This window comes from Canis lupus, chromosome 2 (assembly GCF_003254725.2).
Source record: "Canis lupus dingo isolate Sandy chromosome 2, ASM325472v2, whole genome shotgun sequence".
Taxonomy (NCBI): Eukaryota; Metazoa; Chordata; class Mammalia; order Carnivora; family Canidae; genus Canis; species Canis lupus.
In genome coordinates, this window is record NC_064244.1 from 56,003,205 (window position 1) to 56,015,390 (window position 12,186).

Here is a 12,186-nt window from a genome sequence, read left to right on the forward strand (position 1 = left end):
CTCTGTCTGTGTCCCTCATGAATAAATAAAATCTTAAAAAAAAAAGTTCTATCAGTATACAATATCAAATAAAGAGCAGAAAAACTTCCCATGTTACCAGTCTTCAGACCCATCAACAGCTGTAAACAATAATACAATTACCTAGTAAAGCAAAACCACAATCTAATTTAGATGAAGTTTTCATTAAATTTATTAGCTATAATTGAATTTAGCATTGCACATATTAGGCTGAATACTTATAATCCTCAAAATTCCATCTTTGGCCACATTCTTCTATATATTCTGAGAAATCTCACCTTCTCCTAAGGCTTCAACCATTGATCTAAATTTTTAATTTCCATAATGCATGAAACTTTTCCAAGATCAAGAATGGAAAAGCCCAAGGGACACCTGGGTGGCTCAGCAGTTGAGCGTCTGCCTTTGGCTCAGGGCATGATCCTGGAGTTCTCAGATTGAGTCCTACATCGGGCTACCTGCATGGAGCCTGCTTCTCCCTCTGCCTATGTCTCTGCCTCTGTCTCTCATGAATAAATAAATGAAATCTTAAAAAAAAAAAAAAAAAAAAAAAAGAATGGAAAAGCCCATATAAATGTAACAAAAATCACACGATTAGTTGAATAGAGAAAAAACATTTGACAAAATCCAACACCTTTCATGATAAAAATTCTCAATGTCCTAAACCTGATAAAGGGACCTACAAAAAACCCACAACTAACAGCACACTTAATGGTGAAATACTGGATGATTCCTCCTAAGATCAGGAACAAAACAAAACTGTTCACTGTCACTGCTTCTATTTAACACTGTACTAGAGGTTCTAACTAGGCAAGAAAGGAGATAAAGGGCAGCCAGACTAAAAAGAAAGAAGTAAAACTACATTTATCAATGACATAATTTTATATAGAGAAAATCTTAAGGAATTCACTGAAAAATTATTAAAACTGATAAAAGTTCAGCAGTTCAACAAGGTTGCAGGATGCAAGATCAATATACAAAAACCAATCGTATTTCTATACACCACCAATGAACAATTTTTTAAAAAGATTTTTATTTATTTGAGAGAGAAAGAGCACAAGCAGGGGAAGCGGCAGAGGGAGATGCTTAACCGATTGAGCCATTCAGGTGCCCCAGCAGTGAACAATTTGGAGATGAAATTAAGGAAAACAATTCCAGGGGCGATTGAGTGGCTCAGTCAGTTGAACATCTGAATCCTGATTTTGGCTCAGGTCATGAGATCAAGCCCCACATCGGGTTCCATGTTCAGCACAGAGTCTGCTTGAGATTCTCTTTTTCCCCTCCCACTCACGTGCACTCTGTCTGAAATAAATAAAATCTTTAGGAAAAAAAGAAAATTCCATTTATCACAGCATTAACAAATAATAAAATTCTTACAGTTAAGTTTAAGAAATGCAAAGCTTGTATACATACTAAAACTACAAATACTGTTCAAAGAAATTTAAGAACATCTAAATAAATGGAAAGACATCCATGTTCATGAATCAGAAGACTTAATACTTTAGACGTCAATATGTTCCACAAATTGACCTAAAGAATCAAAATTCTCAGCTAAATCTTTTTACAGAAATTGACAAGGTGATCCTAAAATTCATAAAGAAATGCGAACGCCCTCAAAAAGCCAAAACAATCATGAAGAAAAAGTTGGAGGACTTGTATTTACCATCTTAAAGCTTACAAAGCTCCACTAATCAAGACAGTATGGTACTGGCACAAGAATAGACACAAAAATTAATGGAGAAGAACCAAGAGTCCAGAAACAGAACCTGGTATTCATGGTTAACTGATTCTGGCAGGGGTTCCAAGGCAATTCTATGGAAAAAGAACAGTCTTTTCATTGAATAGTTCTGAGGCAACAAGATATTCACCTCGGCAAAAATAAATAAATAAATAAATAAAAAGTTGGACTCCTTTCCTCATACCATATACACAGATTAACTGCCAATGGATCATCAATCTAAATGTAAGACCTAAAGCTATAAAATTCTTGGAAGGAAACATAGCAGTAAACATTTATCACCTTGGATTAGACAGAGCTTTCATACATAAATACCAAAAGCAAGAAAAAAAAATTGGATTTCATCAAAATTTTAATATTCTGTGCTTCAAAGGACACCATCAAGATAGTGAGAAGACAACCCACAAAATAGGAGAAAATATTTCCAAATTATATGTCCAGTAAGAGACTTGTATCTAAAATATATAAAGAATGTTTATAACTCAATAATAAAATAACAAAATCCAATCTTAGAATGGGCAACGGATATAAATACTTATTTTTTCAAAGAAGACATACAAATGGCCAACAGGTATGTAAAAAACTGTTCAATGTCATCCATCAGTGAGGATATATAAGTCAAAGCAACAAAGGATGCCTTCACACCTGTAAGGATGACTACCACCAAAACAAAACAAACCAAAAACCCAAAGACAACAATTGTTAGTGAGAATATGGAAAATTGGAACCCTTGTACATTGTTGATGGGAATACAAAATGGTATAGCCACTATGGAAAACGGTTTAGAAGTTCCTCAAAAACTAAAAAATAGAACTACCGTATCATCCAGCAGTCCCACTTCTGGGTATCCAAGAATTGAAATCAGGATCCCAGACCTCAGCAATCAGTGTTCACTGCAACACTATTCACAATATCCAAGAGGTTATGACAACCTAAATGTCTACTGATGGATGAATAAAGAAAATTGTGGTATATACATACAATAGAATAATATTCAGTCTTTTAAAAAATAAATCTTGTGATACATGACAACATGGATGATGAAGACATGCTAAGTAAAATAAGTCAGCCACAGAATACTATATAACAAATACTATATGACTCCAACTATTTAAGTTATCTAAAATAGTCAAACTCAAAGAAGCACAGAACAGAACCATGGTCACCAAGGGCAGGGGAGATGGAAATGGGAAGTTGCCAATCAATGGGAATTTCAATTAAAGCTTCATTAATGCAAGATTAGTAAATTCTATGGATATTCTGTAACATTATTCCTATAGTTGACAATACTGTATTCTACACTTAAAACTTTGTCAAGAGTAGATCTTTTGTTACCTGTTCCTAAACCATTAAAGTAAACATTAGAAGAAAAAAAAGATAAAGATTTATCTTTAAAGATAAATAATCCAGACAGAACATAGTAGATTAGTGGTTCCTAGGGATCATGGGGTAAGGGAAATAAGTGACTGCTAATGGTCACAGGGATTCTTTTTGAGGTGATGAAAATGTTTTGGAATTTATGCTGATGCTTGTACAACTTTCTAAATATGCAAAAAAATCACTTTATAATAGAGTGAATTTTATGATACGTGAATCTTGAAATAACTACAATGAGTGAAAGAACCCAGGCTAACACAAAAATATATATACTGAAATGATCATAAAATTCCAGAAAAAGCAAGCTAATCTATAATAATAGACGGCAGATAAGTGTTTGCTTGGCAATTCATAGTGGGAGGAGGGATGGTTACAAAGAAACACAAATTTTGGGGGATAATGGGTATGTTTATTATTTTGATTATGGTAATAATTTCACAGCTATAAACATATATAAAATACAACAAATTGTAAATTTTAAATATGGGCAATTTTTTAATGTCAGTTACAATAAAGTGGGGAGGGGAGTAAAAAAAAAAAAAAAGACAAACCAATTTAAAAATGGGTAAGATTTACTGACCAAAAAAAAAAAAAAAAAAAGGCAAAGGATCTAAATAGACATTTTAAAAGGAGACATATAAATGGCCAATACTACATGAAAAGATGTTGCACATCCTTAGCCATTAAGGAAATGCAACTGAAAATGACAATGCCCTGACACTTCACATCTACTATACTGTCCTAAAATCAAAAAGATAAACAAAAACAAGTGCTGGTAAGGATGTGGAGAAACTGCACATTGCTGATATGGGAATGAAAAATGGTGCAGTCACTTTGGAAAATCATTTGGTGGCCCCTCTAAAGGCTAAAATTAAGAGTTACTATATGACCCTGCAACTCCACTCTTTGGTGTATACTCAAGAGAAATAAAAACATATCTACACAAAAACCTGTACACCAATGTTCACAGCAGCCTTATTCATAACAGAAAGTAGAAACAATTCCAAAGTCCAACAAATGATGAAAGACAATATTGGTACGTCATAAAAGGCATGTTATTTGGCCAAGAAAGGAATGAAGTGGTAATGACATGCTGTAACATGGATGAAATTTGAAAATAGTACTCTAAGGCAAAGAAACTACTGTGTCTGATTATATATAATATGTATGATTCTATCTGTATGTCCAGAAAAGACAAATCTACAGAGACAGAAATCTATAGAGGCAAGTTTCTGGTTGCCTAGAGCCAGGTGCTGAGAGCTGAAAGTGATTGCCAATGAGTATATGGTTTCCTTTTGGGGATGATCACAGTGATCTAAAATTGGTTATGATGACAGTCGTACAATTTGGTGACTCTACTAAAAAAAAAAAATCAAATTGTATAATTTACATGGGTGAATAGTATGAAATGTAAATACTACCTCCAAAAGCCATTAAAATTTTAAAAAGAACAGGGGCACCTGGGTGGCTCAGTCAGGTTAGTAGCCAACTCTTGGTTACAGCTCAGGCCATGATCTCAGGGTGGTGAGATTGAGTCCTGCATTGAGCTGGGCACTAATCGGCACTAAATGGGGAGTCTGCCTGGGATTCCCCTCCCTCCCTTGGCCCCTGCCCCCATGTATGCACTCACTCACTCTTTCAAAGTGTTCTTGCTAAATCTTCAAAACATTTTTAAAATTTTTAAATATAACAAAACAAATTTATACATGTGATTCTATTAAACCATTTATAATCAGATTTTTCACAGATTCTCAACCAACCTGATCTTCCCTTAGTGGACCTAAATCTCATCACTACTCACCCAGCTGCTTACAGCAAAAAGTCGAGAATTCATCCTTGACTCATTTCCTACATAGCTCATGTACAATCCATCAGAAGTCCTGCCTCAGTAGCTTCATAATTTATCTCAAATACGATTACTTCTATCTGTATCTCCCTTGTCTAAGCCACCATCACCTCTTACCTGCAAAAGTCTCTTAACTAACTAAACTCAATACCTGCACGCACCCTCTCCTGGTTTTGTTAGTTAAAAGAGAGTTAGTTACCGGTTTTAAAGGCAAATCAGATTGTGTTAACACCCATGTTCAAAACCCTTCAGTGAATTCTTATTACCCAAAGAATAAATTCAAACTCTTTCCTAGTCCTAGAACACCATTCAGGATACGGCCCTGCCCCTCTGCATCTCCATATCACACACTCCCTCTGTTGTTCTTTCTGAAACACCCTGAACTTGCTTCTGCCTCAGGGCTTCTGCATTGCAGTGCTTTGCCTCAAAATCTCTTCTCCCCAAGCTTCACATATCCCATCACCCCTAACTTCCCTCAGAGACCCTTACCCTGACATTTCTATATAAAACAGTACCCCACACACACATACCCCCAAATTCTACTCTTACCTACTTCAGTTTTCTTTATAGCATTGTCTACCTGATTTATTGCCAACTCCTCTAAAATCGAAGCTCCCTGAGGTGAGTCTACACAATTTTTATTACTAACTCTCCATTTCTCCTTCTTGCTCTTTCTCCTGCTCACTTTCTTCTGTTCTTCCTTCTCTATCTACATAGCATGTTTCAAAATAAAATTTTCACAGGAAAAAAAAATTTTTTTTCACAGGACCATTCAGGATCTATTCAAATTCAAGAACAGATAACTCTGTCACACTTGAGTGACTTTCTCCCCTTGTGGAATCACCATTTCTTCACGGTCCACCAGAAATAGGTCTTCCCTCACCATCAATAAATATTGGTCTAACGCCTCACAGAGGCAACAACATTTGGCGGTCCCCATAGAACACATACATAAGGTGAATTCTAAACAAATAATGTGATTATAGCTACATGAGCTCTCGTCATATACCATCAGACAAGTATTCTCACCACAGTCTTTTTTTTTTTTTTTTCTCACCACAGTCTTGATGCTTTCTAAATCAGTTACAGTCACATCAGCTGTCATTAGCAAACCAATACGAAAAGCTTAACATAAGAAAATACTCCAAATAAATAAATAAATAAATAAATAAATAAATAAATAATACTCCTTTTTTCCTAACAGTCCCACATAGGTGTTCCTGTACAGTGAATGTACAGTCATCCAAGAACTGTTTCAGTTACCTGTTTTTGCTCAACAAACCATCCCAAAATGTACTGGTTGAAAACAAAATCTTTCATTTTTTATCACAACTTTCATGTGGTATCATATGGGTAACTGGAACAGCCAAACGTCCAAATGGCTTCACTCCTGTTAGGTAGTTTGTATTGGCTGCTGACCGGAAGCGCAGCCGGGCTCGCCACTGGGAACCTCAGTTCTCCTGACCGCAGCTGTCTGGGCTTCCTCACCACACGGCAGCCTTGAAGTAGTCATATTTCTTACAGGGTAACTTAGCTTCTAACTGCACCAAAGTGCAAACTTCCATGCTTTCCTAAGGTTTAGCACAGTGTCACTTGTGCTGCATTCTACTCGTAAACCATGTCACAGGCCCAGCCCAATACAAGCAGACTACACAAGCACAGAAATACTGGAAACATGTTCACTGGGGGACACCAAAGTAACAGGCACTCAGGTTCCTTCCATCTTGTGGTTTCCCATCCCCCAGGTCTTCAAAATCCTTTGCATTCAGCAGACAGATGAAGAAAAAGAATGAATCTTAACCACTTTGATCCAACATCAAACATACTATTTTTCATGATTTTAGGAACAACTAGTCACACAGCCCCATTTAGCTGTGAAAGTGAGTGGAAAACAGAATCCCTGACTGGGTAGCTACTGGCCAGTGACTAGAATATAGAAGATTAAGCACAAATATTTGGTGAACAGTTGGCAGCCTCAGCTAACTTTCCCCTTTCACTTATCCCCCAGTAGATTAACATTTCCTTTTTAACTGTCAGGAAGTCAATGAGCACTTCTCAGCAGACAGCACCTTCTGCTGTCAGACTCCCTCCACAGTTATATTTGGTTATCTCAGGCTGTTTCCAGTAACTTATATCCTCACACCAATATTCATAAACACACTCACTTTATATAAAAGTTTTGACTGATATCATTTACATTTTAAAATTACACTGATTTCTGAGACACCTGGCTGACTTGGTGGAGCATTCAACTCTTAATCTTGAGGTTATGAGTTCAAGCCCCACGTTGGATGTGGAGATTACTTAGAAATAAAATAATAAAAATCACAAATAAATAAATAAATTACACTGACTTTTGTCAAAACCCACACCTCCCCCATGTGACTGAACTTCATTTCTCTATGATCCACACACAGACGCTTTCTGATCCCTATAAACGACCACTTTGAAATTGTTTAACTGATCTTTCTGGTATTTACTTCCATATCTCTAAACAACTCACTACTACTTTTCTCAATTGTTTCCATTTTAGGCATCAGCAACCGCCTTCCCAGTAGAGCAGATGAGAATTTAGCTCTTACATACATTCGTCCACTCCAGTCCCAGTTCCACAGAACCACACTTCCTTAGTGCCCTGCGGGCATCATTTCACTTCCAGGGTGCAGGACTCACATGGAGGAATCTAGTCATTCTGATTCTTGATCCTCTGTACAAATACTTCTCTCATTCTCTGGAGACTTAAAAAGTCTTCTCTCTATCCCAGATTTCTGAAATTTCATAATAATCTATCCCAATCCATTCTGACAGATGCTCAATGGGCCATTTTAATGTAGAAATGCATGTTCTATAGTTCTGAGAATTTTTCTCGAATTTTCATTGATAACTTCTTCCCCTCTGGTTTCTTTGTTCTCTCATAAAACATCTATTATTCAGGCCATTCTTGTAATTTTCTTACATATTTTCCATCATTTAGGGTTTGGTTTCTGTTGCTCTTCTTTATGATGAATTTCCTAAACTTTATCTTCCATACATTGAATTGTGAATTTCCAAGAGCTCTACATTCTTTTAATGAATCTCGTCCTCATTTCATCAGTGTAAGGACTACTCTTACATTCCAAAATTAAGTCTTGTTTTTCATTGCCTCTTCCAAATTGCTTTAATTCTCTTTTGTTCTGGTCTCCATAATTCATACCAGCAGCTTTCCCTAACTAAGCTGTTTGTTCATTGTTATGAATGAGACATTTAAAAGCTGATTAGATGTTCTGCGTGCATGGCGGCGACTGCCAACAATGAACTTCATGGAAGGGTGATCTGACTGGGACCTTTCCTAGGCAAACAACTTATATTGGTATTTATGGAATTTTTCTCTCTTGACCAATTCAAATTCCTCAAAGGAAACATTTTTGCTCATGTTGTAACCTCTAAATAATTTGGGAATACCCTGTATTCACACATCTCTGGTAACATCTAAAAATTTCACCTTAAATTTCAATAATTTCAAGGATGGAATTTCTGGCATATTATCAATATTAACTTTTAAGAAACTATTATAAAATTATAGACATATAGAAAAGTCACAAAAATATACAGAGTCTCATATACCCTTCATCCAGCTTCCCTAATGTTAACATCTTACAACATCAAAGTATTATCATCAAAACCAGGAAATGGGGATCCCTGGGTGGTGCAGCGGTTTGGCGCCTGCCTTTGGCCCAGGGCGCGATCCTGGAGACCCGGGATCGAATCCCACATCGGGCTCCCGGTGCATGGAGCCTGCTTCTCCCTCTGCCTGTGTCTCTGCCTCTCTCTCTGTGTGTGACTATCATAAATAAATAAAATTAAAAATATTTAAAAAAAAAAAAAAACAGGAAATGAATACTTGCAAGATACTATTGACTAGCAATCTTATTCAAAATTCACCAGTTTTGCCACTAATGCCTTTTTTCTGTTTTAGAATCCAATCCAGGATTCCATACTCGATTTACTGTAATATCTCTTTAATTCTGGTCTTTGATAATTACTCCATCTTTCTTGTCTTTCATGATTTTGACACTTTAGAGATTACTGATCAGTTATTTTCTAGAACAACCTTCAGTTTGGCTTTGTCTAACATCTCTCATTATAAAATTAAGGTTATGTGTCTTGAGCAAACAAGAAATGATGTTTTGCCCTTCTCAGTACCTGATAGATCAGAAGTCCATGGTATTGCTAGGTCTTATTTCTGGTGATATTAACCATGATCTATTAGTTAACATGGTGTCTGCCATGATGCTTTATGTAAATTTACTCTTTTTCCCTTTTCAATTAACAAGTAATATTAAAGATAAAATTACATCACTCTTCTAAATGTATCACATGGACCCTAGAAAGTATTTAGGGTCAAAATATAATAACCTTCATCAAACATTCATTGAACATCTATCTATTCCTTGACTACTGAACTAAGCAATCCTTAACACTCAAAAATGTTACCATGTTCCTTTTTCTTGAACTTCTATTGTATTTTTTCTACAAAAGGTTATCCTGATGTAACATATTTTTATACTTGGATTACATACTTATTATCCAGCTGTTGTTCACTGCAAAAACATACCCCTACATAAATATTTTTTAAACTTCTTGTGACCATGGGTTCTAATTATCAAACCAAAAGAAATTTTGGAATATCATTATCATTAACATTAGTACCCGATGGATCAAAACACAAGTGTATTATACACTGGGAAAACTAATTATTAGGCAAAAAACAAAATTTCATTAAATGTATATCTATAAAATAAAAGGAGCTTACTCATTTTTTTATGGTTTATGAATCCATGAATGAGTATTACTTAATATGAGAAGGAGACAAGGTTCAGCATTAATCCTATTCCCTTTTTTTTTTTTTTTAAGGTTTCACTTATTTATTCATGAGAGACACAGAGAGAGAGAGAGGCAGACACAGGCAGAGGGAGATGCAGGCTTCATGTAGGGAGCCTGATGTGGGACTTGATCCCAGGACTCCAGGATCACACCCTGAACTGAAGGCAGACAGACCCTTAACCGCTAAGCCACCCAGGCATCCCCTACTCCTATTTTTTTTTTTTAAGACAAAAGTGCTTATTAATAACCACAGAAGGGACTGAAAACCTTGTTATAATGTTATTCAATTCTCTGAGCTCCCTTAGTTATATGCTAGATTTTGCATAACAATATACTGAAAAGAATGGTTTTTAATAATCTGACATCTATGTAACCCAAAAAACACACAAATAAACTCTAAGTCCCCCACAGTAAACTCTCTATTTCAGGCTAAAAAGAATTTATATAGTTTCTTAAATTTCATTGTACTGTAATAGGATTTGACTTCATATACAGTCTCCTCTTATATATCAAAACTATTTTTATAACCCAACAAATGTCCCAATATAATGATTTGCTATTTAATTTAAAAATCATAAACATAAGCGATATAAGGCTACAAATTTGTTTAATCAAGATTTAATCTTTTTGCTAATGGTACAGGTTTTTTTCCTGATAGGTATATTAGCAATATATCTATCACAAAGTGTTTAAGTATTTGTTTTGGACAGTTTTTCCAAAATGTTGTACATCTGAGTTTCCTTTAAAAAGAATACTTCCAGACTGAATTAAACGGTTACTAAGTCAGGACGCCTGGGTGGCTCAGCAGTTGAGTGTCTGCCTTTGGCTCAGGGCATAATTCCAAGTACGGGGATTGAGTCCCACATCGGGCTCCCTGCATAGAGCCTGCCTCTCCCTCTGCCTGTGTCTCTGCCTCTCTCTCTGTGTCTCTCATGAATAAATAAAATCTTTAAAAAAAATGGTTATTAATGCAAAGCCTTGTATAAGCACACCCAAGTCCACTTTTATCTGGTAGATGACAGCCAGAGCTTAAAGAGGGAAAGAACTAGGTAGCCGGGGTGGCTCAGCGGTTTAGTGCCGCCTTCAGCCCAGGGCGTGATCCTGGAGACCCGGGATCGAGTCCCACATCAGGCTCCCTGCATGGAGCCTGCATCTCCCTCTGCCTGTGTCTCTGCCTCTCTCTCTCTCTGTCTCTCTCTCATGAATAAATAAATAAATAAAATCTTTAAGAAAAAAAAAGGGAAAGAACTAAAATAAATAGTAAGGAGGTAATCCAATTAGTAGAGAAGTATGGAAATGCTAAAAGTGGTAGACAAGTAGCATTTGAAAGCTCAAGGATATAAAATTTAGTTAATTTCCACAACAAGCAAAAATAGAGGTCAGGTTGTAAAGGAGAGAAGGAGCCACAAAAGCACATAAAAGAAAAAGAGGCACACTCTTGGAATCAAGTACTGATTAGAAAACTGAAAAAGGAATATTATGCCCTTTAACTGTGTACTTTTAAGCTCTAAATAAGTTAGTATAAACTAGTATGTGCTCTAAATGTTTATGAGCTAGTTTCAAGTAAGAACTTTCCTGGAGGCAGTATGAGAAGCTTAAAAAAAAAAAAAAAATCTCCCAACTGCCATAGGAATAACCTTGTATAAAATAAAGCATAAAGTAATCAAAATATACCCTAACCCCAAAGTTATTAAACATTTTTAAAAACCCTAATGCCGGGGATCCCCAGGTGGCCCAGCAATTTAGCGCCATCTTCAGCCCAGGGTATGATCCTGGAGACCCAGGACAGAGTCCCACATCAGGCTCCCTGCATGGAGCCTGCTTCTCCCTCTGCCTTGGTGTCTCTGCCTCTCTCTCTCTCCCTCTCTCTCTCTCTCTGTGTGTCTCATGAATAAATAAAGTCTTAAAAAAAAACCCTGATGCCTTTTATGCAATGCTTCCATCCAACATTATTATTCTGCCCTTGTGTAATATTTTTCTCAAGTTACATAAAGAATTGGTTCTATCTCAAATTTATACAAGAATAAAACAGCCTATTAAGGAGAACCAAAGTATTTATTAAAACAGCAAACCAGCTAGGATGCCTGGGTGGCTCAGTCAGTTGAGCATCCAGCTCTTGATTTCGGCTGAGGTCATGATCTCAGGGTTGTTAAGACTGAGCCCCATATCAGGCTCTGCACTCATCGGGGAGTCTGCTTGAGATTCTCTCTCTGCCCCTCTCTCCCGATTGTGCATTCTCCTTCTAAAATAAAAAAATCTTTGAAAAAATAAAATAAAACAGCAAACCAGTTTAAGCTACCGATCACAATTTTTTATTCCTGAGAAAAAGCAAACTTCTCACTGACTA

General features: G+C 36.3%; 1 protein-coding gene across 9 annotated transcripts in view; it reads right to left on the minus strand.

Annotated features, from left to right (window-relative positions):
- FAM169A (family with sequence similarity 169 member A) overlaps positions 1–12,186 on the minus strand; it is a 63,770-nt gene that overhangs the window by 25,380 nt on the left and 26,204 nt on the right. The window lies entirely within an intron of this gene.